This window comes from Manacus candei, unplaced genomic scaffold (genome assembly GCF_025592945.1).
Source record: "Manacus candei isolate 608988 ecotype Guabito, Panama unplaced genomic scaffold, ASM2559294v1 h1tg000088l, whole genome shotgun sequence".
NCBI classification, from domain to species: domain Eukaryota; kingdom Metazoa; phylum Chordata; class Aves; order Passeriformes; family Pipridae; genus Manacus; species Manacus candei.
In genome coordinates, this window is record NW_026138136.1 from 7290276 (window position 1) to 7303853 (window position 13578).

General features: G+C 38.1%; 1 protein-coding gene across 20 annotated transcripts in view; it reads right to left on the minus strand.

Moving 5' to 3' along the window:
• The window catches only part of LOC127482446 (poly(rC)-binding protein 3-like), a 493280-nt gene that overhangs the window by 226582 nt on the left and 253120 nt on the right, over window positions 1–13578 (minus strand). For 2 of the 20 annotated variants that reach the window (XM_051812774.1, XM_051812771.1), the window contains one exon: window positions 5442–5592. The exons of the other annotated variants lie outside the window; for them this stretch is intronic. The gene's annotated coding sequence lies outside the window, so the exon portion shown is untranslated. The remainder of the gene's footprint in view (window positions 1–5441; window positions 5593–13578) is intronic. 20 annotated transcript variants of the gene reach the window in all.

A 13578-nucleotide genomic window follows, 5' to 3' on the forward strand; every position in this document is an offset into this window, starting at 1 on the left:
AAGGTCTTGCTTCCAATCTCTTCTCCCCTGCTCCTTTCATCCACTATCCCACAGCCAGCCCTGTGACTCATCTCGTTTCCTTGTACTGGGTCTGTCTATCTTCTCTTTGCTGGGTGAGTTTCCTAACAGGTCAGGGGAACAAAGCATTTCAAGGAGTGCCTGGGCAGGCAGTAGAGCTGGCCCAAGGTACTGAACAGAACTGTGTGACCAGGAGAACGAGGGAAGATGAAGGAAAAAAGTACAATAACATCCCCTCTCAGTGGCTGTGGGAAGCTGTTAGATCAGTTCAAGGCTTATTTCTTTCACACCTTCAAATACACTTCCATTACAATGTAAAGACGTGACTTGTTGCAGTGTGCTAACCCTGTTTGAGGGCTCCAGAGCAGATGATGCCCATGCACAGGTGACAGAGTTTTAAGCAGGTGGAAAAAGGTCAGGGGAGGGCTAGAAATCCATGTGTCTGGGCATGAATTTAACATGCAGTATAAAGAAAGGTACCCTAACTCTACTAGGGACCAGAGATATGTGGAGAGCTAATGGGATAAATTCACACTCAGATGTACAGCTGACTGATCAAGAAGTGCAGGAAAGAGATGAAAGTATAAGGGGAAATAGCAAAGAGAAAAACACTACAAAAGCACACATAAATGCATACAGAGGAGGAAAGTGAAAAGAACATCTGAAAACCAATCTTCATGTACCATGAAGCTTTTACCACCAAAATAAACTTTTGGGTGCTAATGCACTGCCCTTCTTCTCCTTTTTCTCATGCCAGCATAAGCTAACACATAGCTATTAGAGTGTGTCCAAAGGAGAGCAATGAAGATGGTGAAAGACTTTGAGGGGAAGCTGTATGCAGAGCAGCTGAGGTCACTTGGTCTGTTCAGCCTGGAGAAGAGGAGACTGAGGGGAGAGTTCATCACAGTTTACAACTTCCTTGTAAAGAGAAGAAGAGGGGCAGGCACTGATCTCTGTGGTGGCCAGTGACAGGACCCGAGGGAATGGCCTGAAGTTGTGTCAGGGGAGGTTTGGGTTGGATATTGAAAAAGGCTCTTCACCCAGCGGGTGTTTGGGTGCTGGAACAGGCTCCCCAGGAAAGTGGTCACAACACCAAGCCGGAGAGAGTTCAAGAAGTGTTTGGATGATACTCTCAGGCATATGGTGTGAATCTTGGGGATGGTCCTATGCAGGGCTAGGAGATGGACTCAACCATTGTGGGACCCTTCCAACTCAGCATATTCTAAGATTCTGTGAAATAAGCAGAAAACTGATGACCTCCAGAACCTCATCATCTTCTACTTGCCTACATGTCAATAACTGAATCCCTTTAAGGCCACAGAGACTTGAAATAAGCAAAGTTAGAGAAACAAAAAAAGAAAAAAGTGTGGAAATATAAAAGGCTAACATTTCGCTGGTTTTGTGAAGTGTCTTAAATAAGCACATTTTATAAGACTTACTGGATTTTTTAATGACTAGAATTAATGGAAGTATTGTTCTTGCAAGGGGTACTTTGAGAGACAAGCAGTGTCTGAACCACTGGCCCGGAACCATGGACTGAAGGACACCATCTCCCTTCGTGTATAACACAACTTCATCATCTGGATTCTGATGGAAGCTCATTTACAGAGTGGCAGTTTTTATGTTGTAATTACAACATTAACAGGTAGTAAGCTGTTAAAAAGAGGAATTAAAATGAATGTGTCTGATACTCAAGGATTATTTCTCAGATGAAATACAAGGGAGAAATATTCATGTTTCAGTAATTACGGTAACATTCTATGAATAGCTTCCCTCAGTATATTACCTACGTTCTGAATCAAAAACAGCCTTATGTGGCTGATGACAGCAAAGCTGAACATGGTCTTTGCCTAAGCAATAATGGTTCTTTCACATACTTGGCACTTCTGAAAGGAAGATGAATTCTGGCAAACAGATCTGTTTTCCTTAACAGATGTTTCAAAATATGGTAATGAGGTGTGGATTTCCTAGGCTGTCAGCTGGAATTCACTAAGCAGGAAATAGAATAAAATGGATCTGACTCAATTAGTCTTTTGACTTTAAACCTTTAAAGACTACATTAGATTTTATATTAATTTTACAAAACACTACTTGCAATAAATTATGTAATAGTACATGCACCTCTGCTAATACAAATTACTCTCAACCTTTCCTCCACTAATTCATAACTGTGTGTGACAGATATCATGTCTATTTGAAGAGTTTCAGAGTGACTCTGCCATCCAGAACACTACCACATCCCTCAAATAAAAAAATAAAATTAAAAAAAGTCAGAAGAAACACATTTTTGTGACATATTCAGTCAAACTACAGTTTGAAAAATGCAACACATTTTTAGATAGTAAACAAAATTCATACTGAACTCTAATCTTAAGTAATTTCTTAAACACAGCTTTATCTTTATACTGATGAAAGCTGTACTAATGAAGGACCAGTTAGAATTACATGTCTAGCAGAGAGATGAAAGAAAATGACTCTCTTAATTAAAAGTTGAATCACGTTTAAATTTTCCACTTACAGTAGTTGCCAAACTCTGCTTTCCTGCATTTTTCTAGAATAACTCTCATGTACATCTCAGTACAAAGGAGCAAACTGTATCATGACAGTGGATATATTACATTTGCATACCTACAACATAAACAGTTGAGAAACACAAAAGAACCTTCAACTTCCAGCATTATTACCCATGCCAATGATGAATTTGTGTGCCAGACGTTATATGTCAGACATCATTAATATTGGTCTTTGGTTAGCAGTCAAAAAACCCTACACTGAATCCTGACAATGCAGAAAGAAGAGCACTAGTCATTTTCAGCCAATGTGCCTTGTTAGAAAGCCAATAATGCTGGTAGCTGTATCAATAACTTTGTAACTGGCAGAACTCACAGCTTTCCCAGTTGTTAGGGCTACCTACCAATTCTTCTTACAAAGCCCAGAAGAGAAGGGAAAATAAACAACTGGATTGTCATTTTCTGACAGTCTGCAGCTGGATTTCCCCCACACAATCACATCACCCATTTTCAGACACAACTGTTCAGATATTTCCATGAATGAAGTTAAAGAAAACTCCATGGGTCTGCAATTTCAGGCAATTCAGGTGATTGTTCCCTGAGAAATTGTAGCATCTCATACACTGGAAGTGTAAGGTGCAATTTGCAAGATTGGTGGGTAAAGTTTTGTGTCAGAAATATGCTCCTTATTCTTATGCAAATCCTCCCAAAGTTGGCCAAACTACGAAAATGTGAACTACTGCTATGAAAATGCTTACACACTTCTAGGAGGTTTCTCAGAGCTAGGTAAAATGCCTCAACCTCTTGCTCTTACTAAGAAAGCTCCACTTTTTCCCTGTCCCTGTCTACGACTGAAGACTGAACTTAGCACCTGATGTATCCAGCTGAGCACTGCGGGACTCATTGCTCCACCAGGGGGAGAGAGGGACAGACCTCCTTCGCTGCCTTGAGCTGAAGTAGTACAGGACAGTGTAATGGAGGACATTGAGCCTACCTCTTCTTCACCATCACTTAGCACACAGAAGCTCCTGGACTTAAATATGAGGAAAGAACAAATTTAACATTGTTAGAGGTTTATTTGGGTCTCATTGTAAAAGTTACTTGTGCTATTCACCACGACCTCTTGGGTACTTTTTTAAAATGTTCTTAAAAGCAGCTGGAGGGTGTTCTTCATTATCTCTAGAGTTTATTGTGAAGATAAATCCATTGAAGACTTTGAAGTCACCAGATGGAAACTACATAAATAAGTAAACCAGCAGCTTCTAATAGACATATTAGTTCTACGGTGAACATGACTCCAGAGGAGGAGGGTTTATTTATAAAATAAAAAGAAATATTTTGCTTTTATTTTGCTTTTTTAACTGACTATATAAAAGCAAGTGTATGTGCACATGTATACCTACAGATAGATGGGGATAACCTATATAAAAAATTTAATTATAATAAAAATCAAAACTTTGATGTCAATCTGGTAGTTTCCCTCAGTCTTCCATTAAATAATTCCTTCCACTCCCTACAGAGTTAGAGTTGCCCTTATAAAGGAGAATTTGAAAGACAATGGCAAAACAGGTTTGTTTTTTCTCTCTGCTGCTTGTAGAAAAGACAGTAAAATGCAGTTTCATTATCACCATAGCCATTTTCTGCTGAGACATACTTGTATTGACCTGGAAGAAGCAAGTAGTTAAGCTTATGTCTTAAGTTTGATGTGTACAATAAATAATGGTTAACTGTAAAATACAACTGATATATGCCTCATAAGCAGGTCTTTATTTTCTTGAGTGGTTTAAAACTTATCCTATTGCTAATGGCAGAGCTTATCTATAGTAAGTTGTTTTTACACTAGTTTTTGCCAAATGTTCATACTTAGCAGGCATTTTCTTTTTCAGACTATGTTAAGTTGTTAATCCCTCCCAGTTTTGGACAGATAATTTTCTACACACTAGCTGGAAAGCAGGCACAAGACACAATCCATGATCATCAAATCAGAGCTTCATGAGGCTGAAACAGCACACATTTCAATTCCATCACATATAGCAGTGGTCCTTCTGAGGCAAGAAAAGTTCTTAGCAAAAGTGTCTCATATTTCTGTAGATATAAAAGTACCCTTTTTGGACTTCACAGTCCACCATTTCCTACAATCACTGCAAAATTTATGTTGAGTAGAACCGCAAAGCCTTCCTGAAGAAACCAGAAGCGAACTGGGTTTTCATCACCTCCTTAAACAAACTAACAAAACTTGTTCACTAACAAAACTTGTCTACACTTCACTATTACCTAGTGTTAAAGAAAACAGCAAAATAAAAGTAAAGCCTCTGGATCTGAGAAATTTCCATAGTTGCCATCACAAGACACAGGACTTTCTTAAGCTCTGAAATCAAGAAATGCTTTACATGTTAATGGTTTACACTATTATTTGCTATCCCCATCCATATTTTACACATTCATCCACAATTTTGCTTCAGCAGTAGCTGCAAGTTCATGAAAACACTGGAATGAGCTGACACTGTGGTTCAAAGGCATTCCTTTTTACAGGTGTTTTACTACATTTTGGATGTTTCACTTATACTGGTGTGCTTGCCTCCTCAGCATTATGAGGCTTGCAGTCTAAACATTTATATTCACATCCACTCACCTGTCTTTCCCAGCCACACTCTTTCCTTGATCATTTTACCAATAAGTCATTCAAAAACTGAAGTTTCTTGCATTGGATAGTCTGTGATATTTGAAAGACTACTGCCAGATTGCTCCATGCTGATGTAGCTATCACAGAGCAGCCTCCTAATGCCTGGCTGAGCGCAAAGCGGTAATTAAATCCACCTTATTTAGAAAAAGCTTTTGATTACCATCACTAGCACCATATCAGAAATTCAGTTTTGTTGATTAATGCACAAGGAATCATAAAAGTCTCACTACCTTGGACCTGATTTTAGAGAAAAGATCTCTCTTCCTCTGCCTGTCTTTAGCCTTTCTTCACATTGTCACTGGTTCCTGCTGTGCAAAGCAGCACTCTTCATTTCTCTGTATCCCAAGGGTTGTCAAAAAGATGTGGTTCTTGTCATTCTTTCTGAAAGTGAGATATGATTCCTGTATTAGAACACTAACATTGCACAACTAAAAGTACTGACTTGTGCTCTGAAAACACCTGCCAGAGGCAGTGCCATGTTACTGAAAATTCTCAGATAACTGCCAGGGACCATTCTAGTGCCAGAATTTCCATTCTATCACACAAATTTGGGGATGGCCATAGCAGACCGCATCTGGTCTGCAGGGCTGTCTACTCAGTGCCTTTATTTCATAATACAGCACCACCTCTCCCATTTTCCTAAGGAAGGATGAACCTCCTGACTCCATGCTCTACCATGTTGCTAAAAATTCACACCCTTCTCCCGGGTGAATTTTGATTTTCTCACAGTTCTCAGGAGCGTGTCTCACACCTGTTCTCACTTCCTTTTGTTCAGTGGTAAGTATGATGTATTGCTTGTCTTGAATACAGTGCCATGCAAGTGCACACCCCCAGACCTTAATACCACAAGGCAAACAAGCATAATTCTCAGATTCACATACTTTTTGTTTCCTTTAACAAGCAAACAGACACCATCCCTATGCCACAGATGAATTTATTAAAAGATTTAACCATAGGAGCATGGTTGGTGTGGAGACATCTCCTGACATCGTCTCTAATGTTTAAAACATCTAATGTTTAAAACACAATTTTAAATTACTTATTTTGTTGTTCGCATTCACAATTCTGTTAAAGACTATTTTGTATCTGACCATAAATATTAAACAGAGTTCAGTCAGGGCATTAATTTCTGATTTCATCTGTGGATTGTAGCAACCAACTTTTCATACAGAAAGAATAGGGTTCACAGGCACATATTTAAGTTGCTACTTTATTCCTCACACTAGTATGCAGAACAGAAAGAGAAAATTGAAAGCTCAGTTTCATGTAGTAGGCACTTCAGGTCGAGAGGAAACTCAGGTACAAAGAGAAATGAAAGCAAACTTACAGTCTTTCTTTAAGCTTATGGTTCTTAACTGTTCACAATAAGAACTGACTGAGGTATGATCCACCAGTGATTTTCAATTATAAGCTGCTTTGTGATTTTTTAAAAAAAATCAATTAAATATTTAGAGTTTCAAATAATTTGACTCAAAAATAAACTTATGCTTTTCATAAACATATGCTTTTCATTAACTTATCATCTTCCCAGTGCAACAGGGTGCCCAGTTCAGAAACAGATTTTCCTCTTCTTAGATTAAAATATGATAACCATAAAAGACAATGTTTATTCATTAGAAAAAGTAGTCTCAAAAACATGTTTCCATATCTGGAGGCGAGTATAAGATTGTGATCATTCTCACTTCCTAAGAAAGATCAACCAAGAACCATTTTCTCCCAAATTCTCTTTCATCATAAAGCTGCACTTTACCCGTATCTTAGAACAGTGTTACTCAACCAGTGACTAAAAAGATGTTGGAAACTGGTCCAACAAGTAATCAAAAAAGTCTTCTGTTTTTAATCAAAGATTTAAAAACATGGCATGCACGTTCCCACTCATTACTAGTAAACAAACAGAAACAGGGAAATAATAATGTAAGGGAACTTAAACAACCTTTTTTTCTGTTTAGTTGTAAATTAAATATGGCAACTAATATGCTGTCCATCTGTTTTCAAAAATATTTGTGTGGCTCTTGGATTTGTTTCTGATAGGGCAAGTTATCTACTTTGATTTAAAAGGAGTGAGAAATTGCATCACAAAGGAACAGTACTTTTGAGACAGGTTCTTTCCCTAGGATTGAGCTTACCAATTGCCTCCGGGGGATCACTACAGGAGAAAATGACTGTCATTTTGAATTTGATTTCAAATTCTCAGGGAAGTTATAGAAAGCAGAGGCAGTTTTAATTTGCACTTGGCATATCTTGCATCATTGAGGAATTGTGTTAAAGCATCATGTTCTATTTATTGATTTCCAAGAGTTCAGATTTTTGTGCTAGTCTAAATTGCAATACTGAATTACATATCAAATTGCTACAAACTAGCCAAAAGAGGATATCACCTAACCAGATCACTTGGAAATAATTTTTTTTGGTGATACTACACAAAAGAGAAACTAACTCCTAAAGAGAGTTTTCTTAAGTAGATTTATTCTGCAGATTCATTTTCTTAAGCTGAAGTGATATATAAATGGGTAGCAAAAAATTAAAACTGAAGTTTTCAGATACGAATAAATTTGTATTAAACTTATAGTTGCCCAGTACCTACTTAAACACCCTCGATTCACAAGTTGCCTGTATCCTTAAAACTTTCGTTAATTAAAAGGGCCCAGAAAACTTCTCATTGCTCAGTCTATTCTTCTCCAGGCTGCTACTGTGTTTCTTGGTAGAGATGCTTCCCTGAACCCTGCGGAAGGAAAAGTAACCATAAGAAAAGCAAATGTTATTGCTTCCTGCCATGAATGGCATGGTAGTAGGATTGTTCAGAAATTGAGAAGTTATTATCAGGGCTTGAACTAAAAGGGAAGAAAAGGAGAGCTGGGTTTGATCAGCGCAGCAGAGAAGCCGCAAGTCTTCACTAGGTTCTTCTAGTGGTAGAAGTGCCTGTCAACTGACCGACACGTTACACGTTCATTCAGTCATGCCTACCAGGCTGCTGGTGTTGCACTACAGAAGAACTTTCATTGTCCTTTCCAACTCCAGGTCCATGAACACCATGTCAATCAGAGAATACAAATCATTGTCCTAAATGAAACTGACCAATTCCACAATTCTTGTTCTCTGAAGTACTCTCATTGACCTCATTATTGCATTTAGGCCTTAACTTTTTCATCATACGCAAGCAATGAAAACTATAAATTTAGCTGAGATGAAAGGGGAAAAATTCTGTGAGATAAAGTGACTGGACTTCTGTCCAGTACAGGAATTTATTAATAAGCAACAAGCTGAATGCATTACTTCTATACCTTTGAAAGATATATAAACACACATGCTGATAAAACATAAAACCCCTACTCTGTAATCTTAATTCAGTTTTCAGTTTATAACAATTCGTATTCTTCAACAGCATACCTTATTTTTGGAACATCTACATATGTAGACTCAAATATGAGAAAATAATAAATTTTGAATATGTACATTCAGCAAGAAAGTCAGGAGTGACAATGTTCTCAGTAAGAAGGAGTCACAGTCATTACACTGTGAATGTATCTGTCATCCTGACATCTAGTTTTGCTTAATTACTTATATAATATATTTATGGGACAGTTTAGAAACATCCCATTTCATCCAAATTGACATTTTCTCAGAGTGAGCCTGTGTTGTTAGTATTATCTGAGAAATATAATAAAAGGACAGCATGAAAAGCATTGCTTCTCATATAATCACAGTGTTATAGTTTCATTACATCTCATGCTCTGTTAATTCAAGTGACTGGCATTCTGGTCTAACCCTCTTAAGATATTTGAGAGTAAGAAGAGGCATATTCTGAAGCTCTACCCAAACAGCTGCATTTTGATTTGACCTGACCAGCAACAACACACAGTTTTGAGATAAAAGCCAACCCCCCACCATTTTAATTGGAAGAAGAGCTGGAATATCTCGTTTCAGAAACAACAAGGCATTGCCCGAACCCAGAGGCAAAGGTGCAAATAGGTGAGAAAGGAAAATAACATCATCAAAATACTTCCAAGTTTCAAAACTCTCTGATCTGAAATGCATATGAAGTTTCATGTATATCGGCATGATAAGGTAGTCTAAACCATTTTAGCTTACTTATGCCTAATAGAAAACTGAGACCTTAGTATTTTCTGAATATGCAGTTAAAATGCTCTACAAACTTAACTGGAATCTAAGTTTCAGAGTTGAGTGAGAAATGTTTCACAATGTGTCTTTCCCCATTAGTATATTTACAAGCTGTTTCAGTTTGCAAGCCTGAGTGCATAGCTTATGAGAAGAAAAAAGATTACAGTTTTAGAGTGAAGGCAAGTTACTCTATGTTTATTTCTTTTAGTTACATGAGACTAAATCCATCTACTCACCTAGGAAACATGAAATATTTACTCTTGTGTGTAAGAAAACCAGAAAGTTTTGAGGTTTCCACTGCACTTCACAACCTTTGTACAACGAATCCCAAGGGAAAAGCTGGGGCAGTTTGCAAAATCCTCGGCAGCAAAGATGCCACCATTGAAGCTTACCATGCTCCTGGCTTGAGGAATCCCTCAACAGTCTAGACATACCTCCTCTGCAATGAGAATCTTACCATGGCTGCTGCTGTGTAACTCAAAGGAACTGCAGGAGGACACTTCTGTCAGCCCATTCCTCTGAATGGGAATAGCTTCAGTGAAAATGATGGGAAACCAAGTATTGGACTGTACAAGTATCCATCAACATTAAGCTTTGCAGTCAGCGGCACAGAGCATTGAAGAGCAATACTGGTGAGGAGTGAGGGAGAGAAAGCAGGTGACATTTGCTTTATGTTTTCTCTAAAAATAACCATAAACCCCACAGCTATTAAACTCCACAGAGAAATGAATAGCTTTATGAAGCATCAGTAACAGTTGAGACTTTAAGGTAGGAAAGATATTAACTGACCTCCTGGGTAATATTTCTGGCATTACTTTTGCTCATTCTAGAGGTCCAGTGAATATCAAGGAAACATTTAAAGCTCTGTGATTTTCTTCCAGTTTTATACTGTCCCTTTTACTTTCATAAAGTTATCAGCTACCACCGTGCAGAGCTTGAAAGAGGACTCTCAGGAGACTACCATCTTCTAACTATCCAGAAAATCAGTGATGTGGGATGTCAGAACACGCTAAAGAAACTGGAACTGGGCTAGCAGTAAAGTATGCTAAAGACATTATTTTCTGATGATGATGCAATCATTTGCTTCAACAATTAACAAAAGGTCACTACCTTAGATACAAGAGTAGATGTTAAATTACCTGTGACGTATACAAAGATACTACTATTTTCTATTTAAAGCTATATTCTCCACTTTTAAACCTGTCACTGTGGAATTTGCTTTGACCAATTCAGCAAAGAACTTCAGTGAAAACAGTAACAGTTAATAGTGGGGAACTGGCATATGACTGGAAGTAAAGCCTGAAAGCCCCCTAACTGTTAATCAAAATCTGCTAGAGCACACTGTGAAACAGAGCTACCATCTGCCATGCTTAAGGACAAGAGCAAGAAAGCAGAAGCCATTTTTTTAAAAACTATTTCCCACTACACACACAGGCAGGAGAGACAGGGGAAGGAAATGAAACATGATGAAGTGCTGACACAACACAACCGAAGACTCGGCACAGTGATGAATGCCTTCAAGCCTACAGAACAACAGAATGTGACCTTCGGGCTCTGTTTCCCATCCGGCTCTTTGAGGAAGCTACAGGGCAAAACACGTGTGTTGAGGGAGTGCAGTGTCTGCACAGCACCTCAGAGAATTCTTGATTCCCTGGTCCATAGATCTTCAGGAGTCTAGCACTGTAAAATTGATTTCTCATTGCTGTTTTAATTCTGCTACTTGTCTTCTTCCTACTGAACTCCAAAAAATTGTAAGCGTGTTTAACTGCAACAGCTCCGAAAACCTTTGTGAGAGAATGAAGGTAAATGATAAAGTCATTGAAAAGATCAGACATGAAAAATATCTTCTGCAAAACTAACTGACAGTTTGAGACAGTGAACATTATTTAAGATAAAAAGAAGGATGCAGGATCAGATATAGCATAATTTAAAAGTCTTTCTGTGACAACTGTTCTAATATTACAAAAATATGAAGAATAATGAATGATCCTACTCAATGACACCCTTGAGAGAAAGGAATGCCTAGACATATGAAGACACTTGTTATTTCCTTTCTGTATTTACCTCTTACTTTCTTCTTGTCTTGGTGTGGGTCATAGGGCTGACACCGACCACTAAAGAACATCAGAGTACAAGAACGGTTGAACTTCCAGGGCCTTTCTGACAAAGCTGCATATCCCATCCAAATCAGCACTTGAGCCTAAGAATGTTTTTTCAATTATATGTGTTTAAGAAAGTTATATGCTTCTTTTTTTTTCACTTTCTTTAGGTTTCTGGTTCTACACATCTAAGATACAGATAAAATTGTACCTTTCTGTCCTGACAAAAAGCTGTAAAATGTAGGCATGCTTTCATAACTATCAGAATTCTGTAAAATTGCACTGGGATGCTGTTACATGCAAAAACAGGTAGGGGCCATATAAGAGCAAGAGAGTGTTGAAAAAATGAAGCTACTAGATGATATAGTTCTGTCAGAAACAGGACTGTATTCTGCCTTTAATATCAGCCTACTAAAATTATAGAATAAAAAGATAAGACTAAAGCTACGTGCACTTCTTATTGCGTACTCATATGTATATATGACATAGATAAAGGACCATACTGCCAAAACCTGTCCATCTTTCTGACTTATTAGTGATCTGATGGAAGACACTAACTCTGTTTGGACCCCTTGCATTACTTATCTGTGCCACAAGTACACTGCTGACTTGCTTGAAGAAAACACAAGGTGCTTAAAACCCACTTTAGCAGCCACTCCAAATTCAAATATTTATGTATGTCGAACAGTTTAAAATATTTTGTTGTGTAGTTTCTGAGCTTACTTCAGAGTTGGGGATTAAAAAAATAATAGATAAAGATAATGAATGTATTCATTCATACAGAAAGGCCACACGTCCTGTGGTCAGAGACAGAAAACATCTCTGATGTCTTGTCACTGCCCAGCCACTTCAACGAGAGCAGCACGCGGTGACAAGGAGTATTATGAAGTCCTATAACTGTTGAGCAGTTCAGAGGAGAGATCAGAAGGACCTGTAGAACAAATGCAGATAACTTTTACCCCTAGCACTCTGTTTTGCTATCTTGCTTTAATCTAACTGTTCTTTGCTGCAAAAATACCTGAGACAGTGAGCCTTAGGCTGCTACACAAACATGAATCCACTGCAGGGACAGTCCCAGCGGACAAAGTGCTACACCACGCACAGCACATGCTCCCTTTTGCCTCATATAGGTATCAGAAAGGACATGGGAAGAAAAAGTTCATTAATATGAGGGTGGAGAAAGGGTACAGAACAAATGCTAACAGTTAAATACTTGTTTAACAGTTCCAAATGAATCAGTTTCTGAGTTTTAGGGGCATGGTGGTGAAGCAGGACCATGGCAAGATAGATACTTGAATCAGCAGCCTTTCCCCTTCTGTACATGTACAGAGACACATAGCATCTTCCAGCTGCAACTTCTGTGAGAGCAACAAGCATCAGCTCCTTTATTCTGCTTGCAGAACCTGCAAGCAGCTTTCAATCAAATGGAAAAATAGCATAAATTACAAATATTAATGTAACAAAATTTATTTAAGAATCTCCAATGATAGGGGGTGGTGAGGGATGAAGAAAAAGATGTGTGACACATCAGCATTCTCATCCCTTCTCTGTGCTTGCATTGCAGTACCTTTAAAATTAATTTTAAATTAAAAATTCCCAGTCACATGGGAAGGGAGTCATATAACAAGGGAGTTTCAGCTACATACTGTAGCTGGGAAACTAAAATGTATAGACAGTAAGACCCATTCAAGTATATGTCTCTTAAAACAGAAAGGATATTTGAAGCTGCTCTAATCGCTTTTTTGTTTCTTTATTTGTGAGGCCACCTGCAGTCAGTCGGTTCACTTAAGCCTGGTCACAACCAAAAGCCCTTTTTTTGTCGTTGTTTCTGCTGCTTCTGAGATGGAATCTGCCTCTTAAAAATGTTATGAAATGCACTACTCACTCACAGTTGCACCTTCTTTTCCCCAGTAGCTGTAGGATTGTTTGATGTTAATGCGATCAAGTTCTGTAGGAGGTAGCTTGTTAACACCCTTATAAAAATCATCTCATGTACAGGCAATTCATATTGATGGCTTGACAACAAAACTAGCATACTTACACTTATTTCTTGCAGTTGTTGCAATTTTTCCAGGCCTTTTTTCATTTAAATATCTCTCAATAGCAGGAAGTCATGCTGAATAAAATATCTGAGAAATGTATGTTAGAG